Consider the following 20,892-nt stretch of genomic DNA (forward strand, 5'->3'; position numbering starts at 1 on the left):
CTCCCACGGTGCAGTACGTGCTTGATGAGTCTCGGACCAGCCCTCCGTCACATAATTCCACAAGACCTAATGGAAAATTATTAACCTAATGGAAACTGTTGCCGCTGTGAGACTACCATAACGCATCGGGCTCCCCAAAGCTGCATCGCCGCCTTTACGGCACTTAATGTTTGGCATTCTTCCCTGCACCGTTGATAACCGTCCCTTTTGGTGACCTTTTGCAACTTGCCCCTCTGTAGCGCACTCTGTCCCGGTAGGCGCCGGCCTCGTGACATGTGAGCCTCTATGCGCCACTCCCAAATTTATCCCCGAGACAAGTCAATTGTGTCGGCCGCTGTCAGTCGCTGACGCCAGCCGACTGCTCAAATTATCCGCAGCGCCTGCCCTACTTTCCTCTCGGGGTTGCTGCGTCCGTTTTCTTGTCATCACGCTCCCTGTCTGTCCTGTTATCGACAGTCTCTTCGTCGTTCTTCATTTTGTCACTTCTTTTCGCTTCCACGAGGGGCGCGTCTGCCTTCATTGCAGCGAACTTCGCCGCTGGGAGCCCACTTAGTTCTGATCGGCCGGCTCGATCAATGATCGCGACCAACGCGGCGTCCAACTTCCGGCCTTTCGACTATATGGCAGCTTATTTCATTAGTCGCCACCTGCCGTTCCATAAGGGTCACTGAGCTACGATTCCAAATGTGTTTGACATATTGACCAAAAGGTTCAAAAGCAAACACTAAGCGCTGATAAGGGCGCAGGGCAAATATAACCCACCGTGCCTTCCACCGTGTAGAGCTTCGCGATGTTGAATAGACAAATTGCCATGACATTTGTCAATAATCACGTTGACTTTTCACCGGGGTTTTACCGCCCCATCTAGCTTGCCGTGCTTCTTGCCTGTGACATTTGTGCAACGCAATAAATTGCCTGTTACTGACAGCTTGTACATTTGCTTCCACTGCTGCGCGTTTTGTCACGTTTTGGGTCGCCTTTGCTGTCACGTGCCACTCATGTCACGTGCTTGCTCCGGTGCGTGTTGAGTGGTCAGCATAAGAGTTTTAATTGTTAAAACTATGGATGCAGCTATACATATATCTCACGCCAAACATTAATGGCAGGCAGTTTTAACGTTCTTTTGTCGGTGTTTCTTCCACACGCGAATTCTGATTTACGCTGATCCTCCTAGCATTTGGCTGCCCGAAGTGATTTAGCCAGAATATCGAATGACTAGTGCGGCGTTGGGGATCAGTCATCCGCTGCCAATACTTGCTGCGCGGATATTCGACCCACCGACCAAATGCTCTGCACTTTACGATGGTTTGGCCCAACACGTTAGCCGACACAGTGATGGCAGATGTTGATAATGCCTGGCAGCGCCACGACACGGCAGCATACGTTATCGGTTTTCCTCCCATTATGGTGATGCCTCCAGCAATGAACATTTATGTGGGAGCGAATGTGGCACAGACACTGGCTCCAAGAGCGTGGTTTGATTGAGTATGCGGAAGTCGCATGAACACTGCGCTAGGTATCTCAGCCGATAGTCCATAAATGATTATTGTATTCTGCTCCAAAGTATTTTTCGCTCCATGGCCTCCCCGTTTTGTTAATGATTCACGACAAGAGAGACGGAGAGAGAGAAAGAAAAAAGATAGAGAGAGAGAGAGAGAGAGAGAGAGAGAGAGAGAGAGAGAGAGAGAGAGAGAGAGAGAGAGAGAGAGAGAGAGAGAGAGAGAGAGAGGAGAGAGAGAGAGAGAGAGAGAGGGAGGAGAGAGAGAGAGAGAGAGAGAGAGAGAGAGAGAGAGAAAGAGAGAGAGAGAGAGAGAGGGGAGAAAGGGAGAGTGAGAGAGGGAAAAATAAAAAAGAGAGGGAGATCGGGAGAGATACATTATATATATATATATATATATATATATATATATATATATATATATATATATATATATATATATATACTATAGCGATATATATATATATATATATATATATATATATATATATATATATACATATGCATATATACATATGCACATATACATCTGAATGCATCAACATGTTAAGAGTGTGCTTGCAAATCCGATTTGGAAGCGACAGGAGTGCGCAGCGTGAACACTGATTTGCGAGCGTGCGTGCGCTCTGAGTCGGCCCGGGGATAATGAGACGCGACAGCGCGCCGCCGCCGCCGCTCGGACGCCACCGACGAGATCAGCGCCGGCCGGCCCAGGCGAGCCCGGTGCCAGACGGAGCGGGCTAGTCTCAAGAGGTGGCATGTGACGGAGATCGGCAGTGCTTGCGACTGGGACGCAGGAGACCGTCGGAGGCCGAAGCAGTGATCCTCGCCATCTAATCCTGATGTCGGTTTGGCTAGAGCACATAAACTAGCGTAAAGGTCGACCGACGCGGCTGGGAGAACGATCGTACGGATTTGTTCTGAATGTTCCCGCAAAAACATGTAAACGCACGGCTTTGGATGGGGTATGCTTCCACATATACGAACACGATCAGCAGGGATTGACTGTGCCCTTAATGCTGAGTAATTGGCAATCGCTGGTTCATTGATCGTGCCATCAATAGACACTCCATAACGGACCGGTATTTATTTCCATCTAATGGCATTGCCCGCTAAGCTAAGCCACATAAACTATCAGAGGAGTTTGGTTATTGCGATAAGTGGAAGAAACGCTCTTGATAAGCACGAATTTGTACTACAAAGGTGCGTAAACATTTGGGTTTTATGTATGGTGCGGCGATGTGCACATAAACAAGCAGGTGGGACGTGATTGGTCCCTTGTTTCTGCGATATGCTGACGGTGTACCGACCGTGATGCACCGATGAGTCAACCGCCGCCGCGGACATGCTTTACTCCTTTGCCGTCTAGTTCTTACTGAGACAACAAGCTTGGTTGGGCCGGTCTGACCTCTACATGACCTTGACCCAAAAGTGTGCCTGTTAGGGCTGAGGATTGTGATTCGCAGGATACGAGTAGCAGGTAGACACGATCTAGATAGATACGAACTTTGCAAACCCTCAAATATTAAAGCCGAGAATTTTGACCATGAAAATCAGGATTGGATATCCGAAAACCTTGCCAAATCCTGAAAGCCATCCTTTAAATTTGCATCAAAATAGATGACAGGTTATATGAATTCACGCTTTCTTCGAAACTGCGGTACACGAACAAAGCTTCCATCGGAACTAAACGCAGCGCTTAGATGTGAGCTCTGCGCGAGGATAGGTCGCATGTTTTTCCTTTTTGCTTTGAATTAGTTTTAAATTTCGACTAAAAGATTCCACTGTATTTCAAGCTATTTTACCTGATCTTATCATAAAGGTGGCTATTTATCTATTACTACATATCTTTGCTAGGTCAAAGTCGAAGGGTTTCCCAAACGGGATCCGTTAAACCGCGACGCCGTGTTACCCGAGCACCCTTCCACACGCTGGGCTTCACGCTGGGCTACATAGCCATGAGGACTCGCACCCGTCTCAACCCACGGACATATGCCTCGGTCATCGACTACATCACCGTTGATTCACAAGCTCTGCCATACGGAAGCCGCTAAGCGACCCGCTAGTACGAAACCGCAAGGCTACTGTTAATCAAGCCCATGTATCTAGTGTAATGTTTTGCAAACTTTGTCCTCGAGGAGCAGAACACCGCAGCTGCTGGCCGCGTGGTGGATTCTGTGCTTTAAGGGGAATGCTTCACATTTAAAGATATTGAAGCAAGCACGAGATATGATGAAATAAGCTCGCTTATAACTACTGGCGTGGAAATTGGTGTGGTGTAGTGTGGAAATGAAGTGGAAAAGAATGCTGTAGACAGCATATTTCGCTGTTTAGTAAATATTCTCCTTAATGCATCATGGTTTGATTACGTCATCGTACCTCGCACAACATTGATAGAGAGCCAACTAAAGGCCGTTATATCTGAAAATCGCGCTCGCGAACGCCAGATATGAACGCCTCGACAATCATGCTTTTCTCGGCCTCGATCGCCGCATGGCTTATGAAATGACAGGATCAAAATTGTGTTATTATGACGTCATGAATGCCAAGGTGACTTTTAAATTTCTCCCCTCCCCTCCAACATACCTTTTCCTATTTTCGCGGCCGTGTAGCTCAGAAACAAAAAGGCCTAGTTCTTAAGAAGGGCAGGATTGTGAAGAGTGCTGAAAGGTCTTTGAGGTGGGATTTCAGTTCAAAACACCATATAAATGTGGAACACTCCGTTTAATCGTTCGCCTGCCAACTATCCTTCGCTGGTCGAGAGAACATCGTCACGTGGACTAAGAGTAGCTCCAACAGGACGGAGTGATACCGCGCACGGCACGGGCTAAACTGCACATGTTTGATGAATACTCCACTGGAATGCACATCATCCCAAGACTGCCTCGCTGAGGTTTTTCACCCGCCGACCTGCCGCCCGTGAACGCTATGCTGTGTGGTAGGCTCAAGAACCAAGTCCACATATACTAGCCAAAGAACCTTCACGAGCTTGAGGCCACCTGTGGACTTGAGACGGAACGCAGATTCAGCTGTCGCGCATCCAGAGGGCCAGGGGGCCCAGGATGGACCGCCAGGGGGTCCAGGATGGGCCGCCAGGGGGCCCAACTGGAGCATCTGTTGTGGTCACGATTTGACGGATGTGAAATCTCTGATGGCCACTAATGTGGCTACTCGTGTTTTGCCCTTAAAGTGACAGTCGAATGCCACCACAGGCAGAAGCTTCTGAGAGTTGCACTTGTTACCGTTGAAGAATTTGTCAATTAAATGTTGCCCGCGTCTTCCTGTACTTTAAAAAGGTGTCACATATTGCAGTCCATTTTTCGTCTGAATTTCATTATGTTACTGAGTTAAAACCCTGCCGGCATTTGCAAACTGGCCTAACATATCAGGCAATTGGTACCATAAAACATGTCGTATGTCCCTGCAGGGTGCTATTTGGTACAAAATGAGCATACCATTAAAAGTGAGGCATTTGGATACGAAGAGGACTTACGGCTTTCAGAGATAAGGTTTTGCATTTCTTTGACCAAGCATTTCCCGTTTTACTCAGATTCAGGAGATCGAGGAGCGGAAGACAAGCCAAATAGCACAATCCGTTTCGTCGTCATGTCAATACGCATTTCTTACGCGCAAGCAAGACAGACGATCTTCCTATGTCCTTGGGTCTTCGAAGGGTCTGAATTGTCACCAGGACCTACATCTTTTCATTAATGCTGGTGAGATCTAGTGGTATATATTTACATGACCTCTGCAGGGTCTTGAGCCAGTGCCACTCTGTATTCTCTCCAGATGCACCTGTATTGTTTCCAGCTCAGACAAAGCTCCGGTGTTGTTCAGCAGGTATCGTTCAACAATTATTATAGCGCAAAGAAAACGTTTTCTGTCACTTGTAGCGAAATGTTGAAGGGAATGGAAGGCTCATGGCTCAAAGACCCCTAAAAATGTCACTGCCCATGTGTCGAGATTGAATGGCAATTCTTGCAACGCAACCACGCTAAAGCCTAGACGACGCCATCTAAGATTCGAGAACAATTGGTAAAAGAGTTCGACAAACCTACATATATGGAGGGTTTGCACATATCAGTACCCTGCATTTGGGACTATTTATTTGTTTCGTAATGCGATGCGCCCCCTTACCGGCAGATTGCTTGCATTTCTTGGCATCAGGCGGCGTTAATCCGGGCTGGTCTCGATCGCGTAGTCCTTGCTGATACACGGTGTGCATGTAAAAGTAATCACTTGTTGCAAAGCTGTATGCAAGCTTAAAAGGAAAAACCCCAATGCCAAAAGTAACTGTCTTTAAGCTAAAAAACATCGAAAGCTTAAATCATTAAGCCTTTGGATTTAATGTATTGGTGCAGCGCCCTACGAACTGCATTCTGGGCATCTCAATCAAAGCCTTTCACCTTGGTGAAACATGACAACCAATGACCACAAAATTTTCAGAGGCGCAGATTGCACCCAACGCGCGACGCCAACCCCGCACCCTCCGTAGTCCATTCAGCGATGGTGGTGAATGGGTGTTGGTACTCGATTCGTCGCACGTACGAGTTGTCAACTCTGGGCATTCGATTTAAATCCAATTTCCTTTCCTTTCGGTACGGGCTCTTGGAAAACACTCGAAAACCCTCGAGTGCCGCGTCCCGCGATAAGATTTTGTTCGGCTCACCACAACGGGCGACGGACAGCAACCACAGGGCGTTAGGCAGTCATGAAAATGATTTTCTTTCAGAGATGGCAACACAGGAACGCCAGAGATAGGGAAACCCAATATGAAGTCGATTGTTTTACACGCCGCTTTGAGGGTTTATGTCTAGGCTTCATGGGAGGTGTTGCCGCTGCCCAATCCTTTTCCCGATTCCCTTGCCTGAATTTCTGATCCGGACACTTAAAAGACACTTGTCAATCTCCGAGCAGTATTCCACCTGCAGACAATGCAAAGAGATGAGTCATAACTTTCAGAACTGTGCATGCTCGTCGGTTCTCCCTATCGCCGAAGCCTGAGCGCCTCCTCGTCCACACCAGACTGCACTCCGATCCGAACGTCCGGTCCCTCACCGCACCAGACCAGCCATTTCACCGCGCATTCCTGCACGCTTCGTCGCCCGGCGCCGGCGGAGCAGGGCGTCGATGCCGGCGGCGGCGGCGCGTCGACGCTCGCGAGCTGCGGGGCGGGGGCTGTCAGCCGGTCACTCGCGGTGCGGGCGACCGGCCGTCGGTTGCTCCTGTGTGCCTCCGGTGAATCATCGCGCCTGAACCAGCCGCGGCTCAATCGCAGGCACCGGAAGCTGGTTTGGTGGACAGCGGTTTCCAGCGGGCTCAGTGGGCAATTGTCAGCAGCCGCCGGCGGTTTCCAGAAGCTTGGTGGACGATAACGTCGCTGGAAGTGGGCGTCAGAAGTTGGAAGCGGTCAGCCGCGGCAGTCAGAAGATTCGAGCACTTCTCAGCTGTCGCCGGGAGTAAAACGGCGGTTGTCACAGCTGGCGCCAGCTGTCAACAACTGTCAGCAGCTTCCAGCCGTCGTCCATTGTCAGCGGCGGCCAACCGTTATCCGCAGCCGCCGGCAGCCGCTAGCAGCCGTCAGAAGTCAGCCGTCAGCAGCCGCCAGCAGCCGCTAGCAGCCGTCGACGGCCGTCAGCAGCCTTAGCTGGGAGCGATGGGCGGCGGCCTGACTCGGTGCAAGAGCGCCCGGGGCTATGGCTCCCCTCCCCCTCCCAGTCCACCACCGCCGCGGCCAACACCCCTCAGCCAGCTGGACAAGGAGAGGCTGCAGAGCAGTTGGCATGCGCTCGAGGCCGACCCCACCGCCATCGGCGTCATCATGTTCACCAGGTCAGTGTGGCAGGTCTCAGGGTCAATGCAGAGTGTCGCCTACTTGGCGTGGCATTTTCATTTCATCAAAGTTTGGTGGATATCAGGACGTCAAGCAAATTCAACCATTACCGGTTGAGTAAAGTGAGCGATAGGTGAAACGCCTGGTACAGCCAGCGAACGCCTTACATCGGAGTGCAAGGTATTCGTCTAAAGATGCGCATTTACATGGCGTGATCTGACAAACTGGGTAACAGTCTTAGCCATATATCCCGGTGGGAGGCTTAAAGAGTCCATCACTTGCTCTCCGTCCTTAGTAGCCGATCCGCATAGAGGTCATGGAGCATCTGACTTGTTCGCCATGCGTAGTCACTGAAAATGGAAAACTTATGTTGAGTGGTTAATGCTCTAGAGGAGCTCTAAGAAGTAATGTTCGGCAAACGCCATGTTTTTGAGAGAACCGGTAGACGAAATGAAAGAGGTTTAAATTCGAATTATTCGATACTCTAAAGTTTGAATTATTTGACACTCCAAGTCAGGCGAGTCTGATTTATTGACACTTCAAGGCAGGCAAGTCCGATTTATTTGAGGCGATGTCCGCAGACCATTTCCGATGCATTTTGACGAAATCAGTAGAACGATTCCAATTTGTACCGGGGGGGGGGGGGGGGGGTGGTATACGAGATCAAACAGGCAGCAAAACAAAGGGTACCATGTGGATCAAGAAGGCATCGTGCAAGATTCTACTCGTATGTAACAAAGTGGGTGCGATCCGAATCCGTTTAATGTATTTAATTTAGAAAGAATAAGATGGAACGGCCACCAGCGGGTCGGATTTTCCCTGCTGACCTGTCCGCGTGTTCAGTGGTCGGTGATAAATTACCGGCGCATGATGCAGGTTTAAATTACACCGCTCATTTACTGTGGCCTTGGCTATGGCCTTCCGGCACGTGCTTGAGTATAATTAAATTTATGTGAAAACAGCCTGTGCTAAGGTAGAAAACAATGTGCTGAAAAAGTCAATGTAGCTCGCTAGCCAGCTTCTCCGAGACTTTTGAGTCCCGTGTCTCTTCAAAACTTCTCAGTCCTGAAGGGAGTGCAAAGCGAAAAATATCGGATCCGTTCTCGGCATTTGTTCTACAACATGTGTATAGGGCACTCAAACTATCCCACATGCATTTTTAAAATCAAACGGCCACGTCAGGACAGGTGTCTGCGATATTTTCAGATCAATTCCGCCTTTACCTTCACAACTGCTGGCCTTACCACGAAGCGCCTCCTGGTCTTTACTGCTGGCAATTTCCGTATTTTTCTGCATGAGCTGTTTGCCAATATAGCTTCCTGTCTGCTCGCTCCTCTCCTCGCTTCTTATACGTTTCCATTCCTTCGTGCGCTCACTTCATCGTCTCTACCTCTCTTCGTATCACCGCTCTCGTCTCTCTATCGCCGCTGTTTGCTCGTGTTTTGGTGTTTGGTCTCAAAGTATAATCTCCGTCCCTCTGTGTTTTTATCGTTTTGTTTTCTTCTCAGCCCATCACTTCGGGTCCACATGTCTCTCCGTCTCTACACCCCACCTCAAGACGTTCTCTATGCAATCTCTTGGTCCTGCTTTCCTTGGTGCCGCCGTCGTCCTCTCCTTTCACCGCTGGGCCATCGTCTCTTCTTCCGCCAAAGCCCTTGCCTTCGTCTCAGCCGGACTGTTCCACTGTTGCCCCGACGTTCAGTCCTTCCGTCGATCCGTGCATGCCCCCATGCATTCGTCTTCCCATCTGGCCGTCTCGCAAACGACTGGTTATCCCCAACCCGGCGCGTGATTCCATTTGCATGTCACTGAGCCCGACCCGGCACAGATGGACCCGGGATCAGGACCCGACCCGGTACAGAGGGACCCGGGATCGGGACCTGACCCGGTACAGAGGGACCCGGGATCAGGACCCGACCCGGTACAGAGGGAACCGGGATCAGGACCCGACCCGGTACAGAGGGACCCGGGATCAGGACCCGACCCGGTTCAGAGGGACCCGGGATCAGGACCTGACCCGGTACAGAGGGACCCGGGATCAGGACCTGACCCGGTACAAAGGGATCCGAGATCAGGACCCGACCCGGTACAGGGGGACCCGTGATCAGGACCCGACTCGTTTAGTCTAATCTTAAGTCGGGTGTCTCGTTTAGGCTAACCCATTTCCTGTCCATTGTATCGGCGCGCCCCTCTCTACCGCTCTGTCTCCTTTCATCCCTTCAAACATCCTCGATAGGTTCTCCTCCGTTCCTACATTATTCCATCCAGGTGCCTACACGTCTTTCCCAACTTCCAACCAGTAGCATCCCCTCCCATTCGGTCTTCGGTTCCCGGTCTCGGCGTTTTTGCACCCCCCCCCCCCTCCCCCCCTCGGCCTCTCTCTTTTCCTATTTTATCGTTTTATGGTATGAGCGTCTCCCATCCTCCCTGTAGCTCAGTTTTTCCTGGCGTCTGGCTAGCTCTCCGTGACCAGTTCTTCCCTTCCGATCACATATTTCAGTCCTTTCGTCCTTTGTCTCGCTGTTTTCTTTGTCTCGACGGCTTTTTCATCTTGTCCCAAAATCGCACAGATACAATGACTCCGTACCTTGTTCCCGGCTTTTATCTACCTGGGCACTCCGTTCCATCTTTACTAGCATTATTTAAAGATTATCGCTTAAAAAGATCCATTTAATGAAAAAAGATGCGTTAGAAAAAGATGCGCTTAGTAGAAAGGCAGGCCGTTGAAAAGAAACTTTTCATCAGTTTAGCGGCTTCTGTCTTCGTTAAAGGGTAGCTTTCTATGCCCATATTGTGTACATCAGTCAGCGTCATTCCAACAGCTGACTTGCTGATCCAGTGTTCGATAATCTTCAATAACTGGCCGGTAGGCAAAGTGTGTGGATATTTAAGAACGAAGTGGGGCTGATACACCCGCGCCGCAAGGTCAAGGAAACGATTAAATCTTCGAATGAATGAATGCATGAGTTCACAACCAAGGAAAGCAACGTCGCCCTCCTCCTTGTGGCAACGCGGCCTAGCACACCGCGTCGTCTGATATCGATGACTTTAAAGTTCAAACTTCATCTGGCTGTCTCTCTGGGCTCAGCCTGCAAAAACACAACAAGCCGGCGGGCGATAGTAAAACTCACAAACATCCGCGCGGCCTCGGGCGATTTACGCCCGTTTAGAGACGTTCTTTGAAGCTTCAACACGCGTCGCAATCTGCTACGCAATCGCGCTAGGTTTTCGCCGATTTCGCTCACCACTAATCGGGATATTGATCGGCGCCATCCTTAATAAACAGCTAACTTTCCGCTCGCTTGTTGTCTTTGAAAGGCCAGCTTTTGATCCAGGGCTCCACGTTGAAGCCAGGCTCTGATCCCCACATTGTATCGATTCGGGGGTTGGTTGTTGCCACGAGATTGCCCTCGTTGGAGCTGTGGGATTCCACCGAATCCCATCACCTGCATCCGGCACCATGTGCACGGGAAATCTCGCGACCTGAATGGGTGCTTGCTCTGAACTGATTGCCGTCGGGCCGGGACAGCCAGGACCAGCCTGATCTGGGCCTTTATGCACTCGACTGCATGATCTCCCTTGCTGCCGCTATTGGAAAGCACCCCATGGGCATGAGAGACTGAGAGACTTCGGATTGCCTCCGGCATCGGCAGCTGTTCGCGGCACGGAACTTTTCTTAAACCTTACGTGCGCTGGTGATGAGCTATGAATGGAGCGATGGAACCACGCGAAGGCGTCACATACCTGTCGTCAACGGTGCGCACTGGAGTGCCGGTGATATGAATTGGTGATCTGAGTGCCGTGATATGATGTGGTGATCTGAGTGCCGTGATATGAAGCGGTGATCTGAGTGCCGTGATATGATGTGGTGATCTGAGTGCCGTGATATGATGTGGTGATCTGAGTGCCGTGATATGAAGCGGCGATCTGAGTGCCGTGATATGATGTGGTGATCTGAGTGCCGTGATATGAAACGGTGATCTGAGTGCCGTGATATGATGTGGTGATCTGAGAGCCGTGATATGAAGCGGTGATCTGAGTGCCGTGATATGATGTGGTGATCTGAGTGCCGTGATATGAAGCGGTGATCTGAGTGCCGTGTGATATGATGTGGTGATCTTGAGTGCCGTGATATGATGTGGGGATCTGAGTGCCGTGATATGAAGCGGCGATCTGAGTGCCGTGATATGATGTGGTGATCTGAGTGCCGTGATATGAAGCGGTGATCTGAGTGCCGTGATATGAAGCGGTGATCTGAGTGCCGTCTGCGTGGACTCACATCACCACTGTCAGACGTCTTTAGGCTCCTTTCGCCCGACAGTTTCAGTGACTTAAGTTTGGCGTGCCATAGCCCGCCCCACAGAGGTTTTTTTAGAATGCGAGTGTCGCGTAGCGCTGCAGGACAGGCAGGGTGCACGGGAGAGGAGAGGCCTGTCGACGCTCATATATCACTTATTGACGGTGGTTATTTGGGTTAGAGACTATGGCATTTAGGCGACAAGCGGAATGACAATTTGTACAACGCGTTTGTTTCGCATTAATTTTGGTTAACAGACGTGGCGCGGTTAATGACGTATATGCAGCACCCAAGCCATAAGCACCCAAAAGGAGCCTTTTGAACGTAGCTTTGGCTCACGTGCGTACAATAGCCATGTTAGTATCTGCTTTACAATGAGTATGATTTGCTAAGTGCACAGGAGGTGTAATTCACGGGGATAAAAGTATTCGCTCAAAGTACTGTTTCGCTAAGTTGCATGCATTATGATCCCATAACCCAAGTGCACGGTGGCTTTATAGTTAAGTCAATGAAGGGGTTGGCTTCAAATTAGTTGCGCTCTCTCTAACTTTGCTGCCGTTAGAGCCGGGTATAGCCTGAAGCATCGACGGTAAAATTCCCAAGCAAGAAACTTTGCGCCCGAGGATCCAGAGGGCTTTAAATGCGCGCACTCTTGTTCACAACTCGTCCCTCAGTCCTGAGTCTCCTTGCAACCGTAGCCAAAACCGCACGCCTCAGGGAAACGAGCGAGCACCATGGTCCATTCATGGAGACCGTTGTGAATGATATGTGGGTGTGAAGGAGTGTGAATGCGAAGTACATTACGTTTTGCAACAAACGGTGGTGAGTGTAGAGCACAGAGACCATAGGTTTTGACGTCATGTTGCGCTGTATGTAGTATGTATGTATATGGATAAGTGTCGAGCATTGTCGTCCAGCTTGTGCACCCAAATATGAAATATTTATGCTTAAAGCGCTCGCCCTCAGTCAGCTCAGTGTCGCATGTCGTGTTTCCATGCGCACAAAATATTTATTTCACAGTGCACGGGGACCTGGGCAGCTGTATTCTATGTACCTTCAGCTTATAATGCATCCCAAGGCGGAGTCAATCCAAAGTGTCAAAACTATACAAATGTGAACGTAAGAAATACACAGAATGCCGACGCATTTATGTTTGCACGGACCTTTGGTGCATTGTTTCGTACCAAACTGCGTTGTCTGACTGAAGAAATCATGTATGGGAAGAATCAATGCTTCGCGCGTCTGACACGTGCGAAGCAAGAAACGCGCAAACTTCGTCGCTATCACATGTTTACATGGACCCCAGCGATATAATACGCAGACTCCCTGCCACATGCTGCGACTGAGAAACGTGCCCAGAATCCAATCGGAGATGGATGGGCGAGGATTTGCTTGCTTATCGTGCGACCAGCGTCTTAAACTCTCCCTACCGTGGGCGCACGGATGCTGCTGGAGCTTGGGTTCGGCTCAGCCGTCATTACAACTCAGCACCACTCGATGAGCGTTGGTTTGTATGTTCGATCTCCGCGTGTATGTGGACCTGTGCTGTCCACTGTGCCATTAACTCTGTTGTTCACACTGTTTGCACCAAAACATGAAAAGGCATTGCGCACGGGGCTCGGCTCGCAATGAATACTGGTGCTGATGCTCACAGTTAATGACATTAAATTGCATGCACTAACTTAGGCTGAAAATTTTTGTGACAATTGTCATGGCTGCTTTGCAACAAATTGGTATTAGATTGCTTGTAAACAATACCAGAGGCTTGACACAAGGTGCATAGTTGACATACTTTGAAAATATTTCGATAAAAACACACGTTCGCTGATGAATGAATCAAAGCCACCAATTCTAAACATATATATATATATATATATATATATATATATATATATATATATATATATATATGTAACATTCCGTGCCGTGACGGTTTCATAGGTTGACTCCACTATTATTGCGTTCTTTGCATGCTGTAAGTTTATTGAGTTATGACCTTATTGGTATTCGAATTAAGACCTTTATAAAGGTCTGAACGGCGGGATTGTGTAAATTCGTATTCCGTAAAACGGCTTTGACAAGGTATGCATATGTTCAGGACTAGTGGCTCCAAAGGAGTGTGTGGTTTGCAGTGCGGGGCATTAATTGTGTGACCTTTTCTGGGACTATCTGAAGTCAAGCTCATCTGAGACAAAATCTTCAAAATTGCCTGACGCATTTTTCTTTGGATGAGGATTAAGTGCCAGGTCATCCTGTTTTAAGGTCATGGTCGGTCCATGACGACCCAACACCACAGTGCGAGACGAAACATATTGTTCTCCACATCGTGCCTATACATCCCTGATACCATATCACTGATGCATTCATGCCGCTCTTCACATCGTGCCTGTACAGCCCTGATGCCATATCACTGACGCATTCACGTTGCTCTCCACATTGTACCTGTACAGTCCTGATACCATATCACTGATGCATTCATGCTGCTCTCCACATCGTGCCTATACAGTCCTGATACCAAATCACTGATGCATTCATGCTGCTCTCCACATCGTGCCTATACAGTCCTGATACCATATCACTGATGCATTCATGCTGTTCTCCACATTATACCTGTACAGCCTTGATACCATATCACAGATGCATCCATGCTGCTCTCCACATCGTGCCTATACAGCCCTGATACCATATCACGGATGCATTCATGCTGCTCTCCACATTGTACCTGTACAGTATTGGTACCATATCACTGAGGCACCGTATACTACCCATCATTACTCCTTCTGGCGAATGTTTAGAATTTGGCATTATACGGCACTGGCTACGAATGAATCTTAACATGTTCAGGGCATTGATGACCTTCATTATACAAGGAAATGATAGTCAGCACCTTTACCGAAGAAGGTGTAATGCATTCAATACCAGGGATAGGACTTGATTCCCCAATTTTCACGTGTTCAGAGTTCATGACTTGAACATGAGGATATTGCTCACGAAACTAAGAAGGTTGGAACGATGTACGAACCGACCGATCGCCTGAGTATTGAATAGCTTTTGGCTGCAGCTATTTCTTTGCCAAACAGTTTATTTTGACTGAACCGTAACAAAAGTCACAATGACACGATGGTCCACCATAAACGTTCCTACACTTTGTAGCTTAAGCACCACAAGTTTGTATCGAGTCAGTTCCAAACATTTTTATGCAGCTAAAGAACGCGTATGCCTTGCAAATTAGCTCAAGCACGCCGAGCATTCGGTGATAATATCCTGGTGGGAGTCAATGCAACTAGCTAAGCACTACGAAGATATGCATGTGTTTCCTCATGCGTATGGTTGGCTAACGCCACAAAGGTTACCTTGGTGTAAATCCACTCTTGAATGACATTTTTTTTGTAAAGAAGCACGTCCACAAAATCTGGTTTTAATGCCGCATCTAGCGCGAATCGCGCTGTACTAGAACCAGAATGCAGGGTGGAGTGGGCTGGGATAAACCACAGGGAGAGTTGTGCTACACTCTGTTTCTCCGCTCATATGACGTCATTTGGCTTGATCCGCCAGCTGCTGACCGGCGGCGATGCTACATCCTATCATGCGTGGCGTCAACGCCCGCGATTAAGATAGTCTATAGATGGCGCACGTTTTTAACATTTAAGGGTATTTTGAGTGAAATACCAGCATCGTAGATGTATTACATGCTAATATGGTATATGCTTACATGCAAATATGGATTGACGTATCCCGACTCCATGTTATGGCGCGGTTCATAAACAAGCTATTTTCCAACCCAACGCATGGAGGAGGGAGGGAGATCTTAATAATGCGTAACCGAGGTGTGACAGGGAAAGGGTGGTCTTGGATAGCGTAACGTTACGCTCAGGTGAAGTTGCAAGTCTTGATTACATCGCTTCAAAAAAAATTAAAACGCTAAAGCCGGGTATGTTTGGCTTTATATTATGACACGCAGCGCGCCCGTTTTCGTCCCTCATCTCCAGGTGAATAGGGGGCCAACTGGACGTTCCTTTTTGTTCGCTCACGAAGGCCTTTTTTGGGGCAGTCATGCCAGAGACTGTTAAGACAAACAGCAATCCATACCACATTAATGGAGCAGCGCGCGGCCATCAAATTTCTCTCTGCGCCAGTAAAACCAGGTGTGAGATTCGTAAGGACTGACAGCGGCCTGCAGTAACTCCGTGCTGGCTATGATCAGAGAGTGGGCGTTTGAGTGGGCGTATAAAGCCGGACGGGAGAAACTCCCGCCAGATCCGCCACGTGGCGTCCACCACCAAAGTCCTTGCTGCTGTCTAATTTGCTCCCAAACTTTGGGGAGGAGAAGTTAATTGAGTTGCGAGCCACCATGCAATATAAACTCCTCTGAACAGGGATAAAGGATTGAGCAGAGCCCGACCCGGGAAAGCAGCACACAACTGAACAAAGAAGCCAGTCTGTCGCGATAACATAAAATAAGGTGTTTGAGCACGACTGTTTGTTCTTTGCCGACGGTGAGTTCGCAGTGTGCCCGAGTTCTCTGAGAACAGTGCATGTCTATGCTGTCGTGCCTAGGTTTGCGCATCAGTCGCATTGTCTTCAAAAACTGCGATCCCACTATTAAGTTTATCGGCGTGAGCAGCTAAAACATAGTGTGTACAAAATTTGCATGCTAGTAGTTTTTTTAGGATCTCCCTGTTACTGTTTCCGAAAATGAGCGCATGTGTACGTTTCCTAGATTTGAACTTCTTTGTTAAAACTGTTGATTTGCCTGAGATCGAAGTGCGCAAATAAAATGCCTCCCGGAGAAGAGCTGCACACTCAGCCTGATACGCAACCCTTTCCGAGTCCTTCTATGACGTCGCTTGTCTGGGACGGTGTTTTTCCAGAACGGTGTTGTTTGTCTGGGACGACGTTTGTCTGGGACGATGTTTGTCTGGGACGATGTTTGTCTGGGACATGGAAGGAAGCTGACCTAGTCGCGGTCGGCCGCGTGAAAACGAGGACACAAGACGTGTGCAAAGCGGCGACTGGCCCGCCGGCCGGACGGGCGTGCCGAGAACAGGGCGCCGCTCGAAACAAGGCGAGAAGAGAACGGATGCGGCCCGCCGGCCAAACCGAGACGTGAAGAGAACAGGGGGAAGGGGGGGGGGGCTCGCAGCGAGGCGAGGGGAGATCAGGGCGAGGCTTGCACTCGCATTCACCGCCGGCCATGCCCAACTCCACGCATGCCGCCAGAGCGCGCTGCGCGTCGAGCCCGGTGAGAAGAGCACCATAATTCGAAAAGCGGATTGGACATGAGGAAAACCTGGAATGAGTGGATTTGACGGTTTGTAAAGAGGAAAGAGGAACGGCCCAATCACGCGATTTTTGCAAGAGGACAGAGAGGAGATGAGTGACGGGGAAGAGCGGGCCAGGACGAGAAACAGTGGCGCTGAGAGAGGTCTGACAGAACAGCGGGGTCAGACGTCATAATGTTACACAACAGATGAATCCGGGGTATCACACACACATTGGAGCATGAGGAAGAGCGACTCAAGGATATGCAGGGGTCGGGAGCTCAGAGTATGTAGCCATATGTCACTTAAGCGTAGCTCGTCATGAAGGCACCGGCGACTTCTCTGACACGTGTGCGGCTCTCTTCTGAAAGAATTTGTATACCATCCCCAGATTCACCCATTTACTGGAAGCGCCCCAAACGAAGTTCGGAGCAAAAAGAGTGAAACCAAACAGACACACTGCGATATTTCCGTCGGAAAACGGGAGAGACTGAAGGCAGAATTCTACCGGAGGAGCTCTCAGTTCATCCAAGCGTGATCGGCGCACACTAAGATCCAGTGAAAAGGGCGCTGGTGCTAAAAAGAAGACGATAAAGTCAGTTACCATGCCCACGGCAGACCAACTTCATGCAATAAAAAGGCGGGCTCGAAGTGAAGAGCGAAGCGACCAGGCGTTCGTCTGTGAGGGGTTAGCCCAGACGTGAACGAGGCCGAAAAAGTCCAACGTCTGTTCGAAGACCGAGATCAGTCTCGCCAGCCGAAGAAGTACAGTGATAGTGGAGCTCTGGCTGTTTTTGTCGAGGGATTTCACCTAATCACGGGACAATTCGCACGGTTCTCAACGAAGAAGTACGGTAAGAGCAAGCCTTCACAGACAAATGACCGTAGCTGAGGTCGACAGGGTCGACGGACACCGGACCACACACCTGAATACTGTACTGGAAGTCATGGCATTCGGATATTCAGTGACCGCTGAGAATTTCGGTGCCTGCTACCATGGGACAGCCCAGTTGTTCGTGAGCCGCCAGTCGCCGTACCCGATGCCCGGATCTGTGCCCCCAGTATTACTCTATGGAGTAGTGCTGGGAGCATGGTGTAGATGCACTTTCATTGTAGTGCATCTACTTCCATTTTTACTTTTCTGAAGAGGCACACGAGTCTCGCAATAAGGATCTGCCAGCGTGCCGTGTGGAACGTGCTAAGGAAGACACCTAGATGACTTCGGAAACGAGATCGCGCACTACTGATCATCAGTGATCCCGTGGCTATCACGTCGGTGAACTGCTTACATTGTCGGGGAACTGCCAGGGGCAACAGGGTACTATCGGAAGACGTGTCCAACGTTGTACAACAGGACCCTCTAGAAGTTTCCTAATATCTACTTAAGGACAATACGGGCGACGCCAACTCGGGTTAAAAAGAATATCAGTCAGCGAGCATATGTGATAGCCTTGTTATGCTCATGGGGTGTGTACCATGTCATGTTATCATCATCGGTACTTTGAACGCCATTCTAGCTTCGGATTCACCGCGTAAAAACATCCCATATGCAATGTGAATTCACAAAAACCAAGCCAGGCTTGCCGTCTCAGGTCAGATATTGCTATTGATCCGAAAAATGTCACTGCTGTGACGTTTACAAAAAGTAAAGTGCATGGTTATATTATATATGGAAACCAACGCAATATACACATGCGCATGTTTTTGGGCAAGTTACCATTACTCACTAAGCAATCCCGCTCTCGAAGGCAGTCTGGCCCATAGCGCTTCGAGCGAACATCTCGAGCGAACAGCATCTCGCGAATGCTCGGCGCCGGTGGTGGAGATAACGTCGGTGGGACTTGTAAACACGGTGGAGCGGCGATCGATGATCGATGGTCTTTGCAAGAAGGTTCCGTCTCGTCCGTCTGGCTTCCAACATGAGGACAAGCTGTGATTTGTTAACTTTGATTTGTTGACGTCTGCGCGAGCTGGTGCGTGGCGTCGCTGGGATTCACTTTGCCGGCGGCCCGCAACGGGCATCGAACAGACGGATGAGATCTCAGCCGCCGGACGCCTCGGGCAATGCCCGCGATTTCGACGGGGGCACAACCGTGCCGCATGGCTGATACGGATCGTACATGCAGTGGCATCACGGCAGCCGCCGAACATGACTGCCAGCACCGGCAAGGCCGCCGTCGCTGCCGGTGACGAGGGAGTCGCCATCGCTGCAGTGACAGCAGTGATGGCGTGACACAAATGTCAGCGGTCGACACAGCAGTGCTGTGTCGACCGCTAGCGCTGCCACCACTCTGCGAGACTGTCCCTGCCGGTCGGAGGGGCCGAAGGTGCTGGCCGGTGGTTGCCCCAGCACATGCCCCGCTGGGCAGGCGCGTCAGGCCGTCTCCCCGCCTGCCGACGCCGTGATGTCCACAGAGTCGGAGCCGGAGTCCATGCGGAGCCCCCAACTTGACAGCGGTTGCCCCTGTCATGTGGCTCTCAGTGGTTCCCTACTCCTGTTTTCCGTTAGCCGTTAGTCGTACGTTCAGATGTCATCATTGGACGGCCGATCGCGGAGGTCCTTCCTTCAGAGGCGTGGGCCGCAGAGGCTCTCCTCCAGAGGCGTCGACAGCAGGAACTCTCCTTCGGAGGCGTCGATCGCGGAAGCCCTCCTTCAGAGGCGTGGACCACAGAAGCTCTCCTTCAGAGGCATCGACCGCAGAAGCTCTCCTTCATGGGCGTCGACCGCACTGAGCGGGCTCTCTTGGCCGTGCCACGTCCTTTTGAAACGAACGGCCCCAAATTGTTAGATGCGACCTCATTGGCTGTTATCTCGTCCGTACACCTGGGCCGCCTCAGAGGAAGTGTTCGGGCGTTCCTTTGCCGCGAGACCCGGAGATCCGTGGAGGACATCCGCGCTAGGTCATGCAGCGGTGCTCCCTTGCATTCGCCTTCGATTCCCTCTCTCAGAACCGCTGCCAGGCGGCGTGAGTGATCTCCAGTAGAGGCTTTTGTCAGGTGGTGTTGGTCGATCGCCATTGATGCAACTCATCATTTCCCATTCTTGTCTTCTTAGCCTTTGCTCTCTGTCGCTTTGTCAGCCGGAAATTGGCCGGGTGTCAATCACCGTAGAGGCGTTCTGGTGAAGTCATCGATGTATGCTGTCGATCAGTGTTGATCCATGTCGCATATCGCATCGTTTTCCTATCAATTTCTCTGCCCTCGATTATCAGCCGGAAAACGTTCCTGCCGGTGTCGGTCATCGCACGGGCGTTCTGGCAAAGTTATCGATGTACGCTGTCGATGATTAGCCTTGACTGATGTCACTTACTACGTACTTTTTCTGCTCCTTTACTCTGCAGGGTAAGGCGCCTGAGTTGCCCGGGACCCCGCCGCCGAACTCGGCTGCCGCGGCTGTCGGGACGAGCCGGCGGGTTTTGCGTCGGCTTCCGCTAAGGTCGGATGTAACGTGGTCAAGAAAGACGGTCCTAGAACATCCTTGTATGGTGCGCTGACCTGTCACCAGCGAACGAGTATACTGGCTAGCTTTCTATAACATTAACAGAGATGGCAAGGCAAAAGTTTGCACAAGTACCTCTACGTTGAAGCCGATGGAAACAAGCAGATCTGCGCATCCAGTTAAATTTATTGTCACCAACGCATAAATCTACAAGAGTGTGCCCACCCTTTGGGAAAAAAAGCTCATTTCCCCTTGCTTCAGGCTATAAGTTGGCGAAGTTACTGTCTTTTGTGCAGCCATCCATTTTTTCATTTGTTGCAAGGTCGCAGGGTGTTTTCACCTCTGAATTGTTATGGCCTGGTGCGCACGGCTGAAAAAATGGTCTTGCTCACTGATCCACAGTTTCCTTGACAACGGCAACAGCTTGGATAAGTGGGAGCCGGCGAACGGATATGCCAAGAATGTACGCGGAACGGCGTCGACTTCATGAGAAGCGAGAGTAAAGTACAAGGGGAAAGGAAGGGGCTGCGATCGTCGACCTCCAGTGGGTTCCAGTGGGTACCT

This window comes from Pollicipes pollicipes, unplaced genomic scaffold, assembly GCF_011947565.3.
Source record: "Pollicipes pollicipes isolate AB1234 unplaced genomic scaffold, Ppol_2.1 Scaffold_2555;HRSCAF=2994_pilon_pilon_pilon, whole genome shotgun sequence".
NCBI classification, from domain to species: Eukaryota; Metazoa; Arthropoda; class Thecostraca; order Pollicipedomorpha; family Pollicipedidae; genus Pollicipes; species Pollicipes pollicipes.